Here is a 22,858-nt window from a genome sequence, read left to right as displayed (position 1 = left end):
TGCTTAGAACATTCTATTCTATTTCAAAGATAGTAGAGTGATGCCTCTCTAAGGTATGGAGACTGAATTGCGCCTTGTTGTCAAGTGATCCTTCTTAGAGTCTTCAGATCCTTCTTAGGGTCCAAATATGTGTTGTGCTGGTGGTAGAAGGAACAATGAGTGAGAAGCCAGGCTATCCCTTTTATCATCTGTATGACTTTGGACAAGTCTGTGCAGCCCCCATTGCCACTTTTGTAATCTCCAAAATAGGCAAAGTCAGTCTAGCCTTTTAGGTCATAGGAAGCATGCTGTCCTGGGCATTATAAAGAAGAAGGTAAATGACCATGTATAAAGAAAACTTAGGTTTGATCCCTTTAAAAAGCCCCAGAGAAAACTTTGAACATGGTCTACTCATACTTCACAGATTGTTTTCTCAGCTCTATGAGTTACATTTATGCAGACAAAAAAAAAAACAAAACAAAACAAATGAAATAAAATATTTACTTGATAACAGGGTTTTCCTCTAAGCAGAAGGTTTCCCAGTAAGTTTTGAGAACATTTGGCTAACTTTCTACCTCTTTCTACTGATGCAGAAAATCAAAATTTCTTTAACTAAATTGTTCGGAAATAATTGGGAGAATAGCAAGTAAAAAACAGAAAAAAAATGTATGTGGATAACAGCTTCAAAGTAATATAAGAATGAGTGAAACTTAGTCATACCATACCAAGAGAGAATTATGTAGTACACATTTTTTTGTGTGTGCATCATGTAATATATGAGTGTAATGGTGTGGAATATTTCCACAGTAAGTTTTGGTTCTTTTTTCCTGTTTATTTGTGCCTCTGACACTCCAACTGACTGGAGCTACAAACAGGCATTTCCTTCCAAGAGGTGTTTTCTATCTTCTTCTGAGACATTTCTTCTATCTACTACCATTTTGTGCTGGCCCCAGGGTAGATCTGTAGCACTGATGATTAATCTCCTTCCTCAAATATGGTGAGGTGAAAGAAAAATAAATGCCAGAGCACAACATTTAAACTTTTCTAAAAAATAAAAACATTTTATTAAAATATCGGTATAAGCTGAGTGACCTTTAAGTATCTTAAAGCTCCTAGGAGTAAATTTAAAGATGTAGGTATGTACACAGACAGGTATCCTTTTAAGCAGGATACTCTTACTTATTTTAACTCTGGAGTTTTCCAGGTCTAATGGACTCATACTCTTGCTTATTTTAACTCTGGAGTTTTCCAGGTCTAATGAGAACTGGTGTAAGAGCTTGGAAAAATAGTTCCAGCTCCTTCACTACTCTTCCAGTCCCTAAAGCCATTTTTGTTGGGAGGGTCCTTCTTTGGAACTTAAACACACAGCCCATCTATGGAGACAAAAAGAGCTGTGTTCATTGCTTTGCGTTTGGCCCCTGATTTATTCTCTTCCTTTTGAGCTCTAGGCAACCCACTGTCATATCGAGATAACTTTCATATTCAGGTTTAAGAAAGTCCCCTTAACTCTGAGGAATTTTGGAAAATTGAAAATTAATTCTGTAACCACACATCTCTCAATTCTCTGACCGTGTTGTTTCTACCACTAAAATAACAGTCACTCCTTTGGCTGACAGCTCCTTGTTTCTCCTCACAGCTTTATACCTTACAGATGCCTAAATATGGATGTGATCATTTAGCTACAACACCAATGTGGTGTGTTAAATCTATCTAATAATCTCTAGCAACTTCTCGGTCTAGGTTTTTGACAGAAATGTAACAATAATTATCTGTTCTTAATGCAAAACAGATACATTTGAAATAATATGAGATTTTTGAGAATTATAAAGTATTTCATATTTACAAAAAATATTTTCTTCAAAACATTCAGCTAGTACCAGGCCAGAGCTGATTCACTGAGCTCTCTGGGGGGTTAAAATAAGTTATTTCTATGTAGGTCTTACTCTTGGATGAAAATTGCTCTCCTTTGACCCACCCTAAGCTTGAATCAGATCTGTAAGCTGCGTCCTCAAGCTTCTCACCTCCCATAACTTTACTCAAGAAGCCCTGACATAACTCTCTTTAACTTTTTCTTCCATAGTCCACTATTCTTCCAAAACCTCCAACTCTCTTCACAGCCCAGTTCAGTGCAGGATATCATTCTGGGGATTCCATTTTCCCATTTGGTGGATATCCACATTCCTTTAGGGGTCAGCCACTCAGGAATTTTTCACTTCGCCTTCTCCTTACAACAGTAGTATGATGGCCACTGTTATCTTTGCAATCAAGGCAGTCTCATTTCTTCCTCTTTAGGGTTATTAGGAATTCTTAATGCACCTATGATTCTAAGAGTGTAAATTACTGTATACCAACTGGTTTCCTAGACTGTGAAACATTCAAAAGAAGTACTATAAAAAGATTTGATGTTCATTGAACTTAGAGTTGATTGGAAAAATAAACTAACATTCATAGAGTAATTATATACTTACGTAAGGAAATACCAATTATTAACTATTATAGGTAACTAGCATTTATTGATGGTTTGTAAATTTAAAGATGTGGGTATGTACACAGACAGGTATCCTTTTAGGCAGTTTACAATAGACTCTTACTCTTCTACTTACTTTAACTCTGTAGTCTTCCAAGTCTAATTAGAACTGGTTAAGAGCTTGGAAATTAGTCCCAGGCCCCTTCACTACTCTTCTAGATCCCAAAGCCATTTTTGTTCGGAGGGTCCCTCTTTCTAACTTAAACACACAGCTTTTGCATTATTAATAATAACTTTGGATTTATCGTTCTTATTCTTATTTTATTTGAGAAATCTGAAGGTGGGACAAGATTAGTAGCTTGCCCAAGATCAAGTGTGATGCGTGGCCGATTCCAAGATGGGTCTATCAGATACTAATACTTGGGCTTGTTCCCCTTTACCAAGATGCCATAATTAAGAAGTCTTCTGGAAGTGGTGGTGTTTTTGTGATGATGGCAATCTTAAATTATGGCAATCCTAAATGAAGAAAAATTTGAAAAATTTTGGCCATTTTAATGAATTGAGGCATGCCAAAGATGATAGGATAAAGAATAATAGGGCAGTATACCTAAGTATAGGTATACCTACAGTAATTCTAGGGATCCTTGCTTTATGCTGTCATATAAGTATATTGGAAAATATTTAATTGTGTACAGTTTTTATCATTTAACATCTTCAACTCATTTATTTGGGAATATATTTGGCATTGATGATTTTTCATCTCATCGTATTTTAATAACCAATTAACCATTTTCCCCAGCTTTTGGTATTTTTATGTACTTATATTAACTTATATTGTAACTGATTCTTTTGGATACCCACAATCGTCTTAGCCTATGCTACACAGTCATTCCTCCTCACACTCTGACACCAAATGTGTGGTGTCAGAGGATCAATTAATGCTTCAGCTCTCTGTAGCCATCAACTAGTTGTCATATAATTTAGTTCAATTCTGACACTAACTACATGGAGTTAACACAGACCCCAGAGATAAAGGACCCCATTCTGCCTCTTTCAGTTCAGACTCCAGTCACAAGTCTGGGCTACCTATGCTTCTGACCTACAGGCTCTAACTTGGGGGTCCCATAACTTCAGCTTCCAGAGTCAAGTATTTGTTAGAATAGCTCACAGAACTCAGGAAAGCAGCTCATTTACTATTACCTGTTTATTATAAAGGCTAGAACCCAGTAACAGTCAAACAGAAGAGAAGAATAAGGCAGTTTCAAGGAAGGAGGGTAGACACAGCTTTCATGCCCTCTCTGAGCATACCATACTCCCAGCATCTTGATGTGTTCACCAACGGAACTTCATTTTTTAGGATATTTATGGAACTTCCATTACATAGGCACTGTTGATTAAATCACTGGCTCTTGGCGATTAACTCTCCCCTCCCAGAGGATGGGATTTGGGGCAGGGGCTGAAAGTTCCATATCTTTACCCAGACAGGCTGAGGTTGTCGATAGGATTCTGATTTTTTCATTAGTTTTAAACTGTCCATGAATAGGACTACTTTCTAGGTTAAGAAACCAGGACATAGGGAAGATAAATATTTGGCTTTACCTTATAATCAGTGCCACAGCAGGTCTCCCACTAGTTGAGCCAGTCTGATTGCTGGAATACTAAGTTCACTCTCAACTCAAGGTAAGTGCTATGTGATGACAACTGTGATGAATCTGCTTGGTTGCCAGTGGAATCCACCAGGCACTGGTACATCAAACTTGAGTCCAGATTTCAAGTGTTTGAAATATTTGAAATTTCAAGATTTCAAGTAGTATTTCTAATATGTCAGGAGGAAGAACCTGGGTAGGAAGACTCTTCTGTTTTCCTCTCAATGGTTTACTTTTGCATGTGCAGCATAGGGGGTTTTTGCGTCCACAAACTGGATTGCTTATTGGATTTTGGACAGTCCACATTCAAATAAAGCATTTTAACAGCTACCAAAAAACATTGACATTTCTTCTGGGTCATATTACACCTCCTCTCTGTGGAAATTCATTACTGCCTTGGAATAAATATCATCGTTCATTTGTACTTAGTTACAAACTTTGTATTCCATTAATATATTTATAAATCCCTTTATTGTTCACCAAATTAACGTTTCTCATTGCATTTTCATTTTATTATCATTTTTATGATTCTCAAATCAAAAATTTTGAAAATTTTAAAGATTCAAAGTACTTGGTCTGATTCTTTTTTTTAAGTGTCTGCTTAATGCTATTATGAATATATTAGAGAGAAATTTAGTGTGGTTTTTCACTTTAATTGGAGAAAAGTATCTCACAGCTGGGGTCTGTATAATTTTGCTTCTAATTTTAAAAATAGTTTAGCTTTGAGAAGGCCTATGTAGAATGGATGTCTTCCCGATGAGAAGATTGAGAAATAATAGGGGTTCAATTACTAAGATGAATATTACCTGTATTTATTTTTAGTATCTAGATTACTAGTATGAGAGCACTGAGGCTTATAGCAATTTGCAAAGCAAGAAGTACTGGCTGTTATTGAAATTAGATTGTGTAGGTAGCCAGACTTCACAGTGTGGTTCTGCTGAATAAATGGCATCTTCCCTTGCTTAAAGAAAGCACCTGGATATCCTTTTTCAGTTGGGTCTACATTATTTAAGACCAAAAATCAGTGTTGACTCTAACGAATGAAGACTGAACTTGAAAAAGCCATAGCTTAGTTAGGTAACATAGGTTTGAATGGGTAGAGGGGCAGGTAGGCAGCAGACAGAGAGCATTGCTGTTTGCATTGACCTTTATGACTCCTTGTCTTTAGGCTTCCTTTCTCTCCCTTTCCCCCCTCCTCCTCTCTTCTTCATTTCTGAAGTTCTGGCCAGGCTTAGTTACTCAGAAACTGACTCAGCATGTTCAGTATCCAGAGCTGCCACACAAAGACACACACAGTTATACAGTGGTCAAGGGCACCGGCCACAGGGTCAAGTGGGGTCATTCTCCAGCTGGAGTGCCACTTGAGCCTGATGCTTTCTCTGACAGGCGCCTTTTCCTTTTCACAAAGGTGCCATCTGTTTGTCAAATAGGTGCGGCTGGACCACAGGCAAGTAAAGAGGATTCTGATTCCCCTATAGTAACCATGTATGCAGGCCATAACTAGTTCGAATCTAGTACAAGAGATGGAAACCCAGAGAAGGCTACAAGCCTTGCTTCCTTAGGGGAGGCATGGAGGAAGAAGGTGTTTTAAAATATAGGTTTTATTGCTATTTAAGTATGGCAGGGCCAACAGATCATGAGACAATTGCCATTGAAAAGATAGTTTGTTATACTCATGGATGCAGGAGCATACATAAGAGAAGGAGGCATGGGCTGGTGTTGGGGAACATAAGAGTAATGAGGGGAACCACCAGGGTGGGTCAGGAAGGGGTATGGGTATGTGACAAGAGTCTCTGTTGTGGTCTCTGTGGTGGGAATGACACAGCAGAGTCAGCAGATTTATTCCTAGTTGGAAGAATTTCAGCAGACCCTGGGGGGCATAGAGGCTGTCCCTGATTGTCTCGTACCTGGCCTCAGGGTGATGAGGGCAGATGGAGAGTGACCCAAAGTGGGGAGCCCAGTAAGGGAGGTGCTTGGGGGTTTGGAGCTCTGAATTCATTCATTTGCATTTGAAAGTGAGCTGCCAGTGAGTTGTTTAATATCTCCAGGAATTGGCTAACTCTGAGAGGGGCTATTCCTCCTGAGCCCACAAGGCCCCAGGTGTCACAACATCAGAATACAGAAAATGAAAGACATGGTTAACACAGAAGGTGGGTTCTTGGAGCCGTAGGTTGGCTTCTGTCATTGACTCTCTGTCACTGATACTTTGACAAATGCTTGTGATTTCAGATACTCTTGGCACAGGTTCCATGCATTTCTGGGTCTGAGTATTCGGAGACCTAGAAAGTTGGGTCAGGAAATGCTCTTACACATTTTCTGGCTTAACCCCTCATTTGATGATATGACTGACAGACCATCATTTCTTTTCTTTTTTTTTTTTACTATTTTATTTATTTATTTGACAGACAGAGATCACAAGTAGGCAGAGAGGCAGGCAGAGAGAGAGGAAGGGAAGCAAACTCCCTGCTGAGCAGAGAGCCCGATGTGATGCAGGGCTCAATCCCAGGACCCTGGGATCATGACCTGAGCTGAAGGCAGAGGCTTTAACCCTCTGAGCCACCCAGGCGCTCCCAGACCATCATTTCTTGAACCCAGTTTTGACCCACAGAGTGAGCACTTTATGTTTATATGCATTTTAGAATTTATTTTTCCCCATGAAGGAAGGTGGTATTATTAGCCCAGTTTTAGAGATGAAGAAACGGAGAATCAGAAAGATAAGGTAGTTTGCCCAAAGTCATAGCTAGGTTGTGTTAGAGGCAGGATTCCAACCAGGGCACTCTATCCAAAGCCCATATGTACTTGACTACATGGTGTAAATGAGGTCCAGGAAAGCCAAGTGATTTCTTTGAGATCTTTAGATTCTCCAGTCTGAAATCCTACATCTGGTAATCCTTAGCAAGTACTTTTTTCCACACTATGTAATTGCTCCATGTTTTCCCTTGTTTCTTCATTACCTGTTCCAAGAAATTATTTATGGTTACTGAAAGAAATAAGTTTTTTTTTCTTTTTACTTACTATCCATCAGCACGAATGGGTTGTGCATTATCTGTGCTTAAAACACATAGATATACACAGCAGGAGGGATTGGAACACATTCAACTTGCTTCTTCCTTGTACACTTCTGGAATGCCTGTTTCCACTGTTAGGGAACACACATATAAAGAAGAGTATGTGGAAGGAAGAGTCTGAGTAAAATGGAATGGGAAAATATTTCTACCTGTAATCTTTGCATCTAGTGCTCATTTAGTCTAATCCCCTTGCCCACTGATTTCAGGATGGTGTTCCGATCCTTTCATCCATTTATATGGAGCCAACATTTGCTACCCAGGTAAATTCCTTAAGAGAACCCCTGAAGCCAGCAGCTTCTGCCAAAACCACTTCTGGTACTGTCATTTGTATGTTCTTTCTCACTTCACATGTCTTCTAACCTAGCATCTGCTTTCCCTGAAAGATTGAGAAAGGCAGTGTTTGGTTTCAGTCCTGAGAGGAAGTTGAGGCTTGTGTGCAAAGTGTCAAGATGCATAACATTTACCCTCTCAGGAAGCTGAAATCAGCAACTCTTGCAATCCCACTGCGTTTAAGTCACCTTCTTAACATTGACAAAATGGGAGGAATGGTAAAGACTTTGTTCCTGGCCCAGTGGAGATGGCCAGCTATGTGGGAAGACAGGACAACAAACAAAAGAAAGGAGCACCCCGTCGGTCATGTAATGAGTGTCCCCAAGGAGCAGAGTGGTCCAGCAACATGAGCAGGGACTTCAGACCCTGCTGGTCTGGGGTTCCTGTGCTGACTCTGATCTCACTAGCTGTGACCTCAAGCCCTGACTTCTCTGAGCCTCATTTGACTTGTTCATGAAATGAGAGAAAACACCTACACCTCTTAACTACTAAGTATTGGCCATAACAGATACTTACGATTGTTCAATACTAGGCACAAAATTAACAATTTCTTTCCTAAAAACTTCTTTCCTAAAAACAGTATACCAACCTGTAGACTTCTCTGCTCCATCAAATAATTTAATCAAACCAGGTATCTGTTGGGTGCCTACTATGGTAGGCATTGTGCTAGGTGTTGGGGACATCATGGTGAAGGATACACAGGCTCTGCTGTGGGAGCCAACCGTTGGATGGGGAGGTAGTGAATGAAGAGAGAATTCCACCTGCTGTGATAACTGCTCTGGAGGCATCAACACGGGGTGTACAGAAAAGAAGCCTAACCCAGGCTTAGGGACTTGGGGAAGGCTTCCCAAGGGCAGCTACATGGGAGACATGAAATTGATGAATGAAGTAGAATTAGGTATTCACTGATTCACTCATTCGGTCACTCAATCAACATGTATTAAGTTTTTACTATGGCCCAAACACTGGGAAGGAATTTGAGATTGAAAGTAAATACTCAGAAACCCTAGATTGTGATGGTGCTATGGATAAATAATCAGAAACCTCTGATAAATGAAAGACAGCAACAGGGGAGGGGAAGCTTGTTTTTGTCAGATGTTCAAGGAGGGTTTATATTTGCTAACTGAGCTAAGACCCAAAGGGTGAGAAGGAGCTAGATGTTGAAGAAGAGGGATGAATATTCTTCTTTTCCTCCTCCTCCCTCTCTCCCCATCTCTCCTTCCTTCCCCTCCCCTGCCCCTATTTCAAAAGTAAGAGTTTTTTTTTTTCTGAGTTTTTTTTCTGCACCATAGCTTCATGTAGTATTTCTTGCTTACTCTTTGTTTATCAGATCTTGACTGCTCAGATTCTGAGCAGGAGGGTTTAAATTATTGGAACCTATAGCATTTATAGTTTGGCGGTCTTCCTTAAGGAACAAGATATAAAAACACATTACTTTTGCAAAAGTATCAAAGAGCAGAGGACTGTGTGAACCCGTTGCTGGTGCTTCTTGGAAGGAACCTAATCTTCAGTTGTCTTCATGGCGGTTCACTACTATTTTTGCAGAAATTTTACCTGCGTATCTGCAGGGACTAAAAGACACAGACCTCTGCTAAGAAGCCGTTGTGACTGCAAGAGAGAAATGTACGGGGGGATTGTGTGGGCACATGTGTCACTGCAGTGGGGTAGAAAACGGACACTGGGGCAGGACACCAGATTTCTGAGGCAAACAACACTCAGTGATTCCTAATGGGCCAGGTATAGTTGAACATTTTTATGAGAGCTAAGTCATGTTGTCCTCACAGAAACCTATGAGACAGATGCCATTTTTATCTTCAGTTTACAGATGAGGAAACTGAGGCACAAAGAATGTGACTAGCTCACCCAAGGTCTCCCGGCTAACAAGTAGTTAGCAGATAGCAATGGGAACCCCCTAGCTTTGGAGGCTTTTCTCTTTTTTTTTTTTTAAAGATTTTTTATTTATTTATTTGAGAGAGAGAGAGATCACAAGTAGGCAGAGAGGCAGGCAGAGAGAGAGAGAGGGAAGCAGGCTCCCTGCTGAGCAGAGAGCCCGATGTGGGACTCGATCCCAGGACCCTGAGATCATGACCTGAGCCGAAGGCAGCGGCTTAACCCACTGAGCCACCCAGGCGCCCTGGAGGCTTTTCTCTTAACCCGTTCTGCTACACCTTTTCTCTGTAAGTGCCGCTTTTGAGTCATTCTCTGGGTGCGCCACTGAGCACATTTATTTTTTATTTTTTATTTTTTATATTATCTTTTTTAAAGATTTCACTTATTTGAGAGAGAGAGAGCGAGTGAGTGAGTGAGTGAGAGAGAGAGAGCACAAGCAAGGGGAAGGGGAGGGAAGCAGACTTCCCGCCCACCAAGGAGCCGGATGTGGGACTCCATCCCAGGAGCCTGAGATCATGATCTGAGCTCAAGGGAGGTATTTAACTGACTGAGCCACCCAGGCGCCTGAGCACATTTTATTTTTAATGCTTATGACAACCTCAAATTGTTGACATTAACATAAATCTTTTTAAACATGAGGAAACCAGGACTCAGACAGATTAAATAATTCTCTGCTGGACACATAACTTGTCCCACTGCTTTTAGAGTAACTTTCAACATATTAACTCTCAGATTTAGAAAAAAAAAAAATCAGGAAGTAACCAAAATCAACGGAGTAAATTTTTTCCAGAAATATATCGTGACCACATATCCCATCCAGATTGTTATCTTTTGTGATTCTCCTGTCATCCCAGTTCCCACAGGGACTTCTAGCCAAGACTGCTGCTCTCCAACTTTCTAAAAATGGGAATACCAGCTTTAGTAGCAGAGAATGGGGATTTGGCATAAGCACTGTTCCAGATAATTGAATATTTAGACTGCCAAAACTTTGGAACAAATTAAACATTGTAATGAAAATCTTTTTGCATTGCACATTTACGTAACTTAAAGGGACAAGAAGGGTAAGCCAATTTGTCGTGGCTTCTCAGGATTATCAGTATAATCTGAAGTGGTCACCAAGTTCTTAGGTCATTTTACACATAGTTTTTCTTTCTTCAGTATCACCTTCTCCCTTTTCATGTTTCCAGTTGCTTTCCCATTTTTTTTTTTACTTCCATAATATCATTTTATAAATTACATTCCCTGTCACTAGGTCACTTGAGATCATCGCCGTGGGTCAGAGTATGAATAAGAGGATCTATTGACATGCATGAGCTTTGGGGTAAGGATGCTGGAAAGTCTAATGGACCTCTCAAAAGCCTCCCTTTGCTACTGAATTATTATTATTATTATTAGCTACTGTATTATTATCTCCACATGTTTACCAACCACAATGTTAAATCTGCCTGATCACTTTGGTGTTATTTTTTTTTTTTTAAGATTTTATTTATTTATTTGACAGACAGAGACCACAAGTAGGCAGAGAGGCAGGCAGACAGAGAGGAGGAAACAGGCTCCCTGCAGAGCAGAGAGCCTGATGCGGGGCTCGATCCCAGGACCCTGAGATCATGACCTGAGCCGAAGGCAGAGGCTTTAACCCACTGAGCCACCCAGGCGCCCCTCACTTTGGTGTTATTTTAACCTTTGGCCTAGTCTAGGTGTGCTTCTATTTAAAATCCCTGAAGATGGCAATATCATATAGTGGTTTTGTCATTAAAAATGGATTCTGAAGCTAGGTTGTCTGGGTTCATATTTTTTTTAATACTTTATTTATTTAACAGAGAGAGAGAGAGAGATCACAAGTAGGCAGAGAGGCAGGCAGAGAGAAAGGGGGAAACAGGCTCCCCCCTGACTAGAGAGCCTGATGCGCGGCTCGATCCCAGGATCCTGAGATCATGACCTGAGCAGAAGGCAGAGGCTTAACCCTCTGAGCCACCCAGGTGCCCCCATATTTTTTTTTAAAGATTTTATTTATTTATTTATTTGTCAGAGAGAAAGAGAGAGAGCCAGGCAGAGCGGCAGGCAGAGGTGGAGAGAGAAACAGGCTCCCTGCTGAGCAAGGAGCATGATGAGGGACTCGATCCCAGGATGCTGGGATCATGACCTGAGCTGAAGGCAGTGGCTTAATCGACTGAGCCACCCAGGCATCCCTGAGTTCATATTTTAGTCCAAGACTGTGGGTGTTGTGACCTTGGGCAAGTTAATTAACTTCTCGGTGACTTAGAGTTTCTATCTGTGAATTGGGGGGAAAATAAAAATACTTTCTTATAGTCTTTCTGTAAAGAGCAAGTAAAATGTTTGTAAAGTTCTTAGCATAGTACTACCTGACACATTGTATATGTTCAATAAAGAAGTCATTTTTATTTCTCTCAACCTGCATTTTACCAATATTGACCTCCACTAATGTCACACTTTCTGTAACTAGAAATGAATTTGAGCCATAAATTTCTAGTTCCAGTGTAGGTAGACATTTATATGACAAACTTAATCCTGGTGTTCTAACATGGTAATGAAATATCCAAGCAGATGGACAAAGTGAATGTCTTTAGGACCCCTGGGTTTCTCTTGCCAGCCCAGAGGAAATTTTGATATGTCCAAGTGAAGTGGTTTGTGGTATTTAGAGCCATCTCTACATTGAGATAAAGTCATCAACTATGAGGGGAAGGCAAACCCATACAGCTTGTTTAAGTGCTCATGAAACTGATATCCTTCCCTATAACACAAGCAACTATAAATCATTGAAATCATGGAGAGCTGTTATTAAAACACTGGGTTATCATTTCCTCAGGATATTGCCTAGTGATACTGACAGCTTCTGATTTAAGCCGTAAGTTATATGTCTGTGTCACCAAGTGTCATTGTTATTTTCTGATGATTTGTTTAAAGTAATACTAACTGGGGCGCCTGGGTGGCTCAGTCGGTTAAGAGTCTGCCTTTGGCTCAGGTCATGATCCCAGGGTCCTGGGATCGAGCTTCACGTTGGGCTCCCTGCTCCATGGGGAGTCTGCTTCCCCCCTTCTCGCTCTGCCTGATGCTCCCTCTGTTTGTACTCTCTCTCTCTCTGTCAAATAAACAAATAAAATCTTTAAAAAAAAAAGTGATACTGAGATGACCGTTTTTTCTGGCATTATGTAAACACAGCTTAAATCTGAGGACCAGTGAAACATTTAATTACTCAAGTCAGATTTGAGGAAAAAGCATATTTCACAAGCTGGATGACACTTATTTTCAGTTAGGAATGCTCTGATCTTGCCTTCAACTTTTGCTCTCCTAACACTAACTTTGCCCGTTCTGAGCATTATCACTGTGATAAGGCAACGAGCAAGTTAAAAGTAATAGCAACCTAAGCACCAGGGGATCCATACCATTTTGCTCAGACTGCTAGTGGATGTAAAGTAATGAAAGACAAAGTCTCCACCTTCAAAAAGTTCACAATCTTTGAAAACAACTCAGTCAATCTTAGAATGTCTATAAAGCATCATATGTAAGATTACAGAGTATAAACTAAAAAAATACAAAGGAGACCTAAAATTAAAAAGAGTTGAAGTAGATGCGTGTGTCAACAGTATTTGGGAGAGAAACACTCTGGACAGTTTTGGAAGTTTATTGATTTTACAAAGCTATCTGTAGGATTTCAGGAAGCAATAAGGGATGGTGTAGACCTGAGGGCTGTTACCATCTCTTGGATGGATGGGAAGGGGAACCAGAATGAGCCACAGCTGTCGAGGTAGAAGAGGCTGAAGAGGCCCTGTGGATTGGAGCCTTGGTCTATCTGAATAACACAGCCTCTGCCAGTCAGCTGCTAGCAGAAAAGTGGCCAAGGGAAGGAACACCCAGACCTCTCATCCCTCCTGCCCTGTGACTTCTTTTTTTTTTTTTTTTTTTAGATTTTATTTATTAATTTGACAGAGAGAGAGATCACAAGTAGACAGAGAGGCAGGCAGAGAGAGAGAGGGAAGCAGGCTCGCCGCCGAGCAGAGAGCCCGATGCGGGACTCGATCCCAGGACCCCGAGATCATGACCTGAGCCGAAGGCAGCGGCTCAATCCACTGAGCCACCCAGGCGCCCCTGCCCTGTGACTTCTTAACTGTACCTCTCATTGGCTGAGCCCCTCCCCCCTTTCTGGGTAGCCAGCAAAGAAGCTTTGTTTTAGCAATTTACTGAAGTTAGGCTCCTACAGCACAGAGTAAAACAGAACTGTGTAAAGTGGGTATTTAGCACAATGAAGAAGCAGTTTTGTTTTGTTTTGTTTATTTGAGAGGAAGTTAGAGCTAGAGAGATTTCAGAAGGGGAAAGGTGGAATGAGAAGCAGACTCACCACTGAGCAGAGAACTCGATGTGGGGCTCAGTCCTGGGACCCTGGGATCATGATCCAAGCCTAAGGCAGACACTTAACTGACTGAGCCACCCAGGCATTGCAAGAAGATAGTTTTGGATTAGTAATTTCTGTATAGAACAATTCATTTATTAAATAAGAAGGTGTAGAGCCCAAATGCACATTTTAAAGAATTTGAATCATAGATATTATATGGCATAGTCTTCATATGTTCATACTCCTGATAATTTGAGTAATATGGTATATTTGAAACTTATATTTTGTTTGCTTTCACTATCCACATGGTCCTCCTTAACTGTTGCAGCAGGCATTCCCTCGATAATTCTACTGAGCACAAGGTATTTCTAATGAGTTGGCACTTAGAACACATATGTGGCCATTAATGTCTGCTTTAGAAGGAAATACATTAATATTCACTCAAAACTGAGTGTCTGTGTGGAAAAAAAATACCAGTGAGCCCAGAGCCTTTGTCTGATCCTCTTGGACTTGCTTCAGTAAACTCTGAAAAGGTCTGAGAACTTGGGCCACAAAAGCCGTTGGGGCATATGGTTTAGTTACAGAGAGGTCAGGAAACCCTGTATGCTATACAGGTTGAAGAATTCAGAGTTGGCCCTCCACTGTATGAGGCTGCATAAGCATGTTCCCTTCCACATGCCAACTGTGACCCATCCTGACCTCTAACACCCATGTCTCCAAAGGAAGATCAAGGCAGTGTATTTTTTTCATAAAGCTAAATTATTCAATTTTAGGAGACCTGCAACCTTAAAGTAATATTACTTATTTTCATTCCTTCCCTCTCTTTCGGTAATCTGATAGATGGTAGGTTTCTTCTTAAACCGTTCGGGGGAAAAATATGACAGTTCTCATAGATAAAATGCCCATTTATATTCATTTATTATTTATATTATTTTGGTCTCAGAAGCCCAGATGTCTGGGAATCAGAGAGATGGGGGTTTGTGTGGGTACAGCTCTTCTGAGCTGAGCCGTGTGGAGAGAAATGCCACGTAATGAGATAGTCACTGTGTTTTAGTGACACAATCATCAACATGACTTTGTCCTAAAGGACTAGGCGTCATGGTCGCTATGTGTTGTGCAAAGTGCTAAACCCTGGGGGAGAGGGATCCAAAGGTTTCTCTGCTTCCTATCTTCTGGCAATTTATAGGATGATGGTATCACAGCAAGTATGGTGATACAAAAAGAACAACCTGATGAGAAAGGCAAAGGCCATTTATACTGAGTTTGATACAGCCAAGGAGTCAGCCACAGTCACTGGTATTTTGGCAGAAAGTGAAAGGCTGGCAGAGGAGTGGGAAAGCTTTCTAGTGGTGGAAAGGGACGTTTTCATGTCCTGATTGAAGGCTGTTAGCTGAGGGCATGGTAGTGGGGCTAACTAGAAATTGGGCATCCTTTATGATTGGTTATCCATGTTTGGCTTTTCTATGAAAGTCCTAAGTTGGCAGTAGGGACAAGCTGTCAGTTATTAATCAAGTCTTGACCCTTTTGGGCAGTTGTTACAGAAATTATTTCATTTTGTGGATTGTCGCTAAAGATTGAAATCTGGTCCTACAAGTCTGATTTAGAGCAGACTGGCATCCTTGGTTGCTTATTGGACGTAAAGAGATTGGTTTCCTGGACAGACTGCAGGTTGTGGGTCTAAGTTCTCTTTCTATATATGGTCTGCCTCTTGTCTGTTTTTATGTTCAGTTGCATAAGTAAGCCAAAGACAAGGCCAACTTTAGTAAGGGCAACAAGAGAGCACAAGGAGAGATAATGGGTTTTGGTCTCTGATGGTTTGATTCTGGGCAAATTATTTAACTTTGTTATGTCTTAGTTTCATTTTCTATAAAAGAAAGATAATAATCTTTGCCTGTAGGGTTGTTCTGAGGAATAACATAGTATTATATAATGTGCCTCGTATGGTTCTCATAATTTTTGGACCTGTTTACACCCTTAAAAATTATTGAGGATCCCAAAGAGCCTGTATGTTTGTGGGTTACATCTATTGGTATTTCCTACATTAGAAATTAAAATGGAAAAATTTAAATATTTATTGGTTAATTTAAAAATAACAGTAAGCGTATTATATGTAAGCCTAAATTATATACTTTTAATGAAAAATAACATTTTGAAAAATAAAAGAAATAGTGAGAAAAGTGATTTTTGAATATGTTTGCAAATTTCTTTAATGTTTGGTTTAATTGAGGACTGCTGGATTTTTGTATCTGCTTGCTCATTCCTCTGTTGCTATAGCTCATATCATGTCACATCTGAAAAACGCCATTGTACACCTGTGAAAGAATGAGATTGAAAAATGCAAATAACAACTGAGTGGTTTTTTTTGTATTAATTTTGACCTCAGAGACCTTCTGAAAAAGTTTGGGGGCTCCGAGACTACATTTTGAGTACCACTGCTCTAGGCCTCAAAAAATTTTTAATAATATTAGCAGAAGATCACAGCACTATTGACCCATATTTGAAAGGTAAATCTTTATAGAGAGGTACTGCTTTATACTCCCACATGCTGGCAGATAAAAGAAAGGAGATCCTCTAATAATAGATGCCTTTCCTGAAAACCAGGTTTGAGGATCAGAGCAAAGGGTGCAATCCTTGCAAATGGAGGACAACCTGGAAGAAGTTTTTATTTTTCAGCAGTATCCGAATGAGAGAATGAGTGAATGAAAGCTCATAGGTATGCCTTTTTTTTTTTTTAAAGATTCCATTAATTTATTTGACAGATGGAGATCACAAGTAGGCAGAGAGGCAGGCAGAGAGAGAGGAGGAAGCAGGCTCCCCCGCTGAGCAGAGAGCCCGATGTGGGGCTCGATCCCAGGACCCTGAGATCATGACCTGAGCCGAAGGCAGAGGGTTTAACCCACTGAGCCACCCAGGTGCCCCACATAGGTATGCCTTTTATATGACAACAGTAAGTAGCATGACTGGAAATTATGTCCTGCTCAGATCTGGCTCCCTAGAGCAAGAATCCCCTAATTTTGGAAAGGGAGGCAAGTAACAAATATGGTGGACCTTCCTCCAGCCCTTACTTAATTTACAGACTGGGAAACTGGAGAAACCTTTTGATTTCTTGGCCATATTCTCAGAGAGAGCCTTGCTAGTAAAATCAATCTCCTTGATTCGGAAATCCTAGTCTTTTGAAGTTTTTCTGAAATATCATTTACAGTAAGTTATGCATAACTGTTACACATGACTGATAGATTATCAAATATCCTAAGGGTATTCGAATTTTAAAACAATACCTTGTTAACCAAACTTGAGTGAAGGATCTTTTAGCAGCAAGTGTTTTAGTGGGGCCACCTTCCCTGGACTCTTCAACTTAGACCAGCTGTGTGAAGGGCTGACCAAGACGCTTAAGGCACATTGTTGACCCTTTATGATAATTGAGGGGGAAAATGGACTTATAGGAATAATTTCATTTTATTTTAGCCAGTATATCTGTCCTCCTCTTTTAAGAAAAATATAGTAGTGTTTTTGTTTTCCTTCATATTTTGCAAAGCAGTTACCCCCTGGGTCAACACAAAGCTCATAACGTTTCATCTCTACCACTTACTTCTTCACAAATTTATAGTCTATTGGAAACAAGAGAGTGAGAATTGAAAGTGTTTTTCTTACTTTGCTCTATGGCTAGCTTCTGTGAATGCTCTAACAAGTTCTATAAGTCTGGTTTGGAGAGTGAAATTCTAAATTGAGTTTTGTAATAACATAGCTACCAAGGGCTAAAGGCAGAGATGAAAGGACAGGCTGCTTAGTCCAGGGCTGATGAAAAGCTGCACGTGCTGAGACTTTTAGCCTGGCCTTGTCACACCTATTCCAACAGTATAGAGGTGATTGTATAGTTGGGAGGTGCTGGAGTTTGCAGATGGTCCAGTCTCAGAATATGAGAGAAATTCATGTATGAAAATAACAACAGAAGACTGTATATAAAGCGGGGGCCTGAGTGAACGGTTTTGATCCACCGGGGTTTACTAATACCACTCTTTCCCAGAAGAGGGTGTGGTTAATGATTTTAGCACAGAAACCATGGCCTCTCCGGGAGAGAGTCCCCAAAGTCTGGTCCCAGAGGAAGAATCTTGTCAGAATCATTTGGAGCATTTATTAAAAATTGAGATTTTGAGCCTCATCCCATGCCTGCTGAATCAGAGTTTTTCTTGAACAGAACTGGGGAATCTGGATTTCTAAAAACCTTCTCAGATGAGCCTGATGCAATAAGGTTTGCTAACTGCTTTTCTACAGAATATGTCCCAATTGCTCCTAAAGTACTTCTTGTGTCTGCTCATGCAGAGCTGAGAGTAAGTCTACTTTAGTCCACTAAGATTGAGGATGTATCTGGAGAGGGGTGGGCTTAGATACTCTTCTCAGACTCCTCTTGATTTCTGAAGCCATAGAACAGCCTTAGGTTGACCCAAAGGTGGCTTCCAACTAGAGGCCTATGCCTTTAGAGTAGCCAGTGAACAGAGCATATATGTGCTCAGAAGAATTGCACTGAAGCTTCAGGACCTTGAACAATATCTGGCCATGATTCTACTTGTTCCTTCATTCTCTTCTCCCCTTTCCCTATTTGCCTGTCGTCCTTCCCTCTTTCAAGTCCAACTGTAATTTGACTTCCCCCTGGTTGCTTACTTTGCTCTCGATTCCTTCTTTTCCCTTCTATTCGATCCATTCTTAGCTATTGAGGTCTTTAGACGTATTCTCTCTCCATTCCGCAGCAGCTCAGTTTTCTATGTCTCTGAATATTCATGAACTAAAATGGTGGAAGTTTCCAGTGCTCTCTTTGTCTCAAACAAAGGGAGGTTCATTTCCTCAAACTCATTAGCATTTGCCACAGTCATGTTCAAATGTTTTTTTTTTTAGGTTACAGAGTCATTTCTTCAAAGGAAGGCTATACAAAATTCCAATAACTAGAGGAAACGCATGTGTTTTAAGAAAGGTAGGAAGCTCAGAGTCTCATTCCTTCAACTTCCCACCCCCTTAGTGGGATGAAGGCAGGGAGAGCTCAGCTTAGAAAACCACTGTTCCATGGTACCTTTTAGAACAGGGGCTGGGGAACACATGAATATGTCTCTAGCTGACTGTCCTTGAGGCGTGCCTCCTAGGAGATGGAAGATCTTAGAGAAAGAGCCCAGGGTTTCTTAAAACTCAGCGATGGAAAGGGAAGTGGAGGGGGAAGCATAGGCTGAGGACATCTCACCCACAAAAAGCTACCAGGACCCTAATCTTCTAACTCAGGTATTTGTGTGGTGAAGACTCATTAGGGCAGTGAGAAATGCACTATTAAAAGTCATCAGATTAATTGATGTTTACATGAACAATCTATCATTTAGTTTTTGACTTTCTTTTCTCCCATCAAATTATGAGTGCCTATGGGTCATGGACTGTCCATTATTTAACTCAGGAGTCTCTGCACCTAGAGTGGCCTGACCCATGGGAGATGTGGATACATGTTGCCTACATGAGTGAGTATATTCATGTCTAATGGAGTTATGAGCATGTTCATTTACCTTATGGGTATTTGATGGTGAAGTTTTTTGGGTTGCACTCCCAAATTTTGTTCACATATTTGCTGTTCTCATGATCATCACCATTCTCCCCATTATTTCAGTTGTCCAGGTTGAGGGATATTTGAGGAAATAATATATAGGGAGAAAAGACTGCCTGGAAGAGCTCTGCTTCCCAGGAGCCAGCGTGGCGTTTCTGGCTGGGCCACAGACCTTGATGTCAGACTGCTTGAATTCACATCCTGCATTACGGCTTCTTAACTTCCCCCAGTCCACGTTTCTCCATTCGTAAAATGAGCACAGTTAGGATGTTTACCTCACAATATGGGTACGAATAAGATAAATGTACATTGCTTAACAGAGTAACTTGTAGATAGACTCCATAAAGGTTCGTTCTTGTTAATGTTTGTGTCTTGGATCAAGTTAAAAGCTCAACAATCAATCTCAGAAAGTTGTGCTCCATGATTTAAAGATTTTTTTCCCTGTCAATTTAAAATTGCCAAGTCAGAATTCCCCACTATTACCACGTAGGAACATACCTCTCTAACCTCCCATGTGAGAAATGTTGGAAGTTCTACAAGATGCTAGGGGACCACCAAATTGTACAAACCTCAGGCCTCGCAAAACCTGGATCCACCCCTGTTAAGGCCTGATTTCACAGGCAGTGGGAAGAAACTCCAAGCAGTGTAATGAAAGTACTTTGGAGGTTGCTGATTCTCATTGCAGAAAGCATAGTCATTTAAGATCAAGGCTTAGAGTTGGGCTTAAATATTATTGATAGAGATAGGAAGGGTGGACCTTTGCAAAAGAGCAACACTTTTTGAATTTAATTTTACTGAATTTAATTCAATTTGGGTGCCCAAAGAAAGACGAATAGTTGATGAAAGAATACTCCAAGAGGTGATTATGTCCATTATGAGTTGAATAGACAAACCTTCTGAGCCATCTGTCCTAGAAATACAATGCTGGGATACTTGATGTGTGTGTAAAGTTGATCAACTCTTCTCAATTTTCCCTGAGGACAAAATAGGAAGAATGATACTAAACTGGCCAAATGAAAAGCTATAGTTGCATGCATAAGGAAAAATGTCTTGTTTTGTCAAACATGGCATCTGTTGTTTGGGGGTTTGCTTTCCATCCTTAACAGAAGCTTTGTAAATGAATGCTTCTTAATCTGGGTGCAATAGTTTAAAGAAAGAATGGTGAAGTGATGACTTATGAAGCCTGCTCCTGCCCCCGAAAAAAGCTTTGTAAACTTTTTTGTAAACTTGACAAAAAACTTTTTTGTCATCTGGCATGCAGAATAGATCTCTGCATTTACGGAAACGATTTCTACAGAATTGGGCATTTTTTAGCCAGACACACAATTGTCATCCTAGGAATCAAAATCAGACTAATTGCTGATCAGACTGGACCTTGAAACTCCTCATACCTTGGCTGGCGCAAGCACCTGTCAGGACCAGCATTTGTGCGTCCCCAGATCATCCCTGACTTCTCCTAAACTCTGAGGCTGCCCTCTAAAGCATACTTTACCTCTTGAATGATCGTCCCTTAGCTTCTGTTTCCTTTCTTGACACAGAACAGAGTAGGAGATAAACCTGCCACTAAAGTTCAAGAAGCCAGTCCATGATCACAGCATAACTAACAGGGAACTCAGGAGAGTACAGTTCATTAGATGGGAGGGGGGTAGGGGGGCAATGCATAGCATTCAGCAATGGGAACAGCAGGAAATAATAGCAAGAAACACGTGGCACATTATGTTAATGTTCTTTAATTTTGCTTGTCTAATTTATTGTTGCATTTTGGGAGTGGATTAGAAGACACTGGAAGTCTCTAAGTATGTGGAAAAGAAAATGTCTAACCAGGAAAGTTTGAGAGAGGTCCACAGAGAATGCAGCCCATGTTAATGATCTGTGTCATTGCTCCTATAGCTCTCAAACCTGCGAATTTGGAACAGCTAAAATAATTACTTATTATTTTGACTCCACCCCTCCTTTGAGACCAGGCTTCCCTGGTTGAAGGGACTATAGGAAATGCAAGCATACTTGTTCACTTGTTCAGTCTCAAATGGATCTTGGACCTGGTCTTCCTGGGATCCCAATTTGCTGGAAACTGGAAATTTCTAGGTTTCTTTATCCACCTCCCCAGCTCTTTAGTAGGTGGATTCCTGCCCAGATTTCTTTTTTCAGTGTCTCAGTCCCTTAAGAAACTGCATGCCTGCCCCTAAATGCTAATGTCTATATATGATTTAGGTTCGAGGTAAGTGTCCATCACACCCCAAACTTTAAGTCCTATTTTTGGACATATGTCATTGTACGTATGCCTCTTAATTAGTCATCACTTTGCTTTTGAACTCTTGTTCCTTTATTTTGCCTCACTTTATTGATCTTCCTGCACTCATGCTCTTGAGCTTCCTGATTTGACTCTCCATGTTTCCATCCGTTATTTGGACGCCACATTCAGCAAATTTATCCTCTGCTTCTATTTTCAATTATCTTAAGATCATTATGTCAGCTCCTCTATTGAGAAAGATTGCACAAGAAAAAAGTGCCAGACCATGGTGACAAATGAATCACTTACAATATGGTGAATCATAATCCTTGGAGTTGTCTCCTCTTCCAGTCCCCCAGGAACACTGTTGCAATGAATTTGAGTTGACAGATTTGGCAGTGATAGACCACCAAAAAGAAAGGGCTTATGTGAATTTCAAACTTCTGCTCATTTTTTTTAATATGTCAGAACCTTTGATATATGTTCTTTTTAATTTTATGTCTTTGTATAATTTTTGTATAATCAGTACTTCTCTTTGATATGTTGGAAAAACTGACAAGAGCATGTGGAAATCAGAAGTATGATTAGGAAAGAAACTTCCGGGAACAAATTAAGTTACTTTCTTGGTCCCATTTCCAATTAAAGGTCTGAACCCATGGAAAGGATGTGGGCACGTGGGGAAAGCATTATCATTAAGTTGCTTCTATTTAAAGAATGACTTTTCCATTTTTACTTTCTGGTTTGAGTGGATTTTGATATTTCTCTTTCAGTTCCCCACTTTTGATGTTTTCTTATACATAGAAGTTCATATTTGGAAGACTGAAAGGATTAATACTCTTTCAATAGTCTTCCTATTTTTAGGACAAAAAAACCAATGTCAAAATCTATGCTCTCTCCTGTAATTCTATACTGCTTTTCTTTGTCTTCATCTACATTCTATCTTCTGCTTTCCCTTGTCCTCTCCTGCTGTCACTCTCTTTCTAGAAGACAATTGTTCACTATCCTTGTATATTCTGGTGCTAGACTATTAAAGAGCTGGGATTTCTATCCCTGAGACCTTCAAATTCTTTCTCTAATTTTCCTATAAAAGGGTTTAACTGAAGAACAAACATAGAATTTAGAGTAACTCTTTACGCTTTGGCTATATCATTAATATATTCTTTTAGAAGATAGAAATTCCTAAAAGAAAAGGAGGAAGGGGCGCCTGGGTGGCTCAGCGGGTTAAAGCCTCTGCCTTCAGCTCAGATCATGATCCGGGGGTGCTGGGATCGAGCCCCGCATCGGGCTCTCTGCTTAGCTGGGAGCCTGCTTCCTCCTCTCTC

At 40.4% G+C, this 22,858-nt stretch overlaps 1 protein-coding gene across 2 annotated transcripts in view; it reads left to right on the top strand.

Annotated features, from left to right (window-relative positions):
• The window catches only part of RAB3C (RAB3C, member RAS oncogene family), a 327,998-nt gene that overhangs the window by 39,694 nt on the left and 265,446 nt on the right, over positions 1–22,858 (top strand). The window lies entirely within an intron of this gene.

This window comes from Meles meles, chromosome 3 (genome assembly GCF_922984935.1).
Source record: "Meles meles chromosome 3, mMelMel3.1 paternal haplotype, whole genome shotgun sequence".
In the NCBI taxonomy this organism is placed as follows: domain Eukaryota; kingdom Metazoa; phylum Chordata; class Mammalia; order Carnivora; family Mustelidae; genus Meles; species Meles meles.
This window is presented reverse-complemented; position numbering and strand designations above follow the sequence as displayed.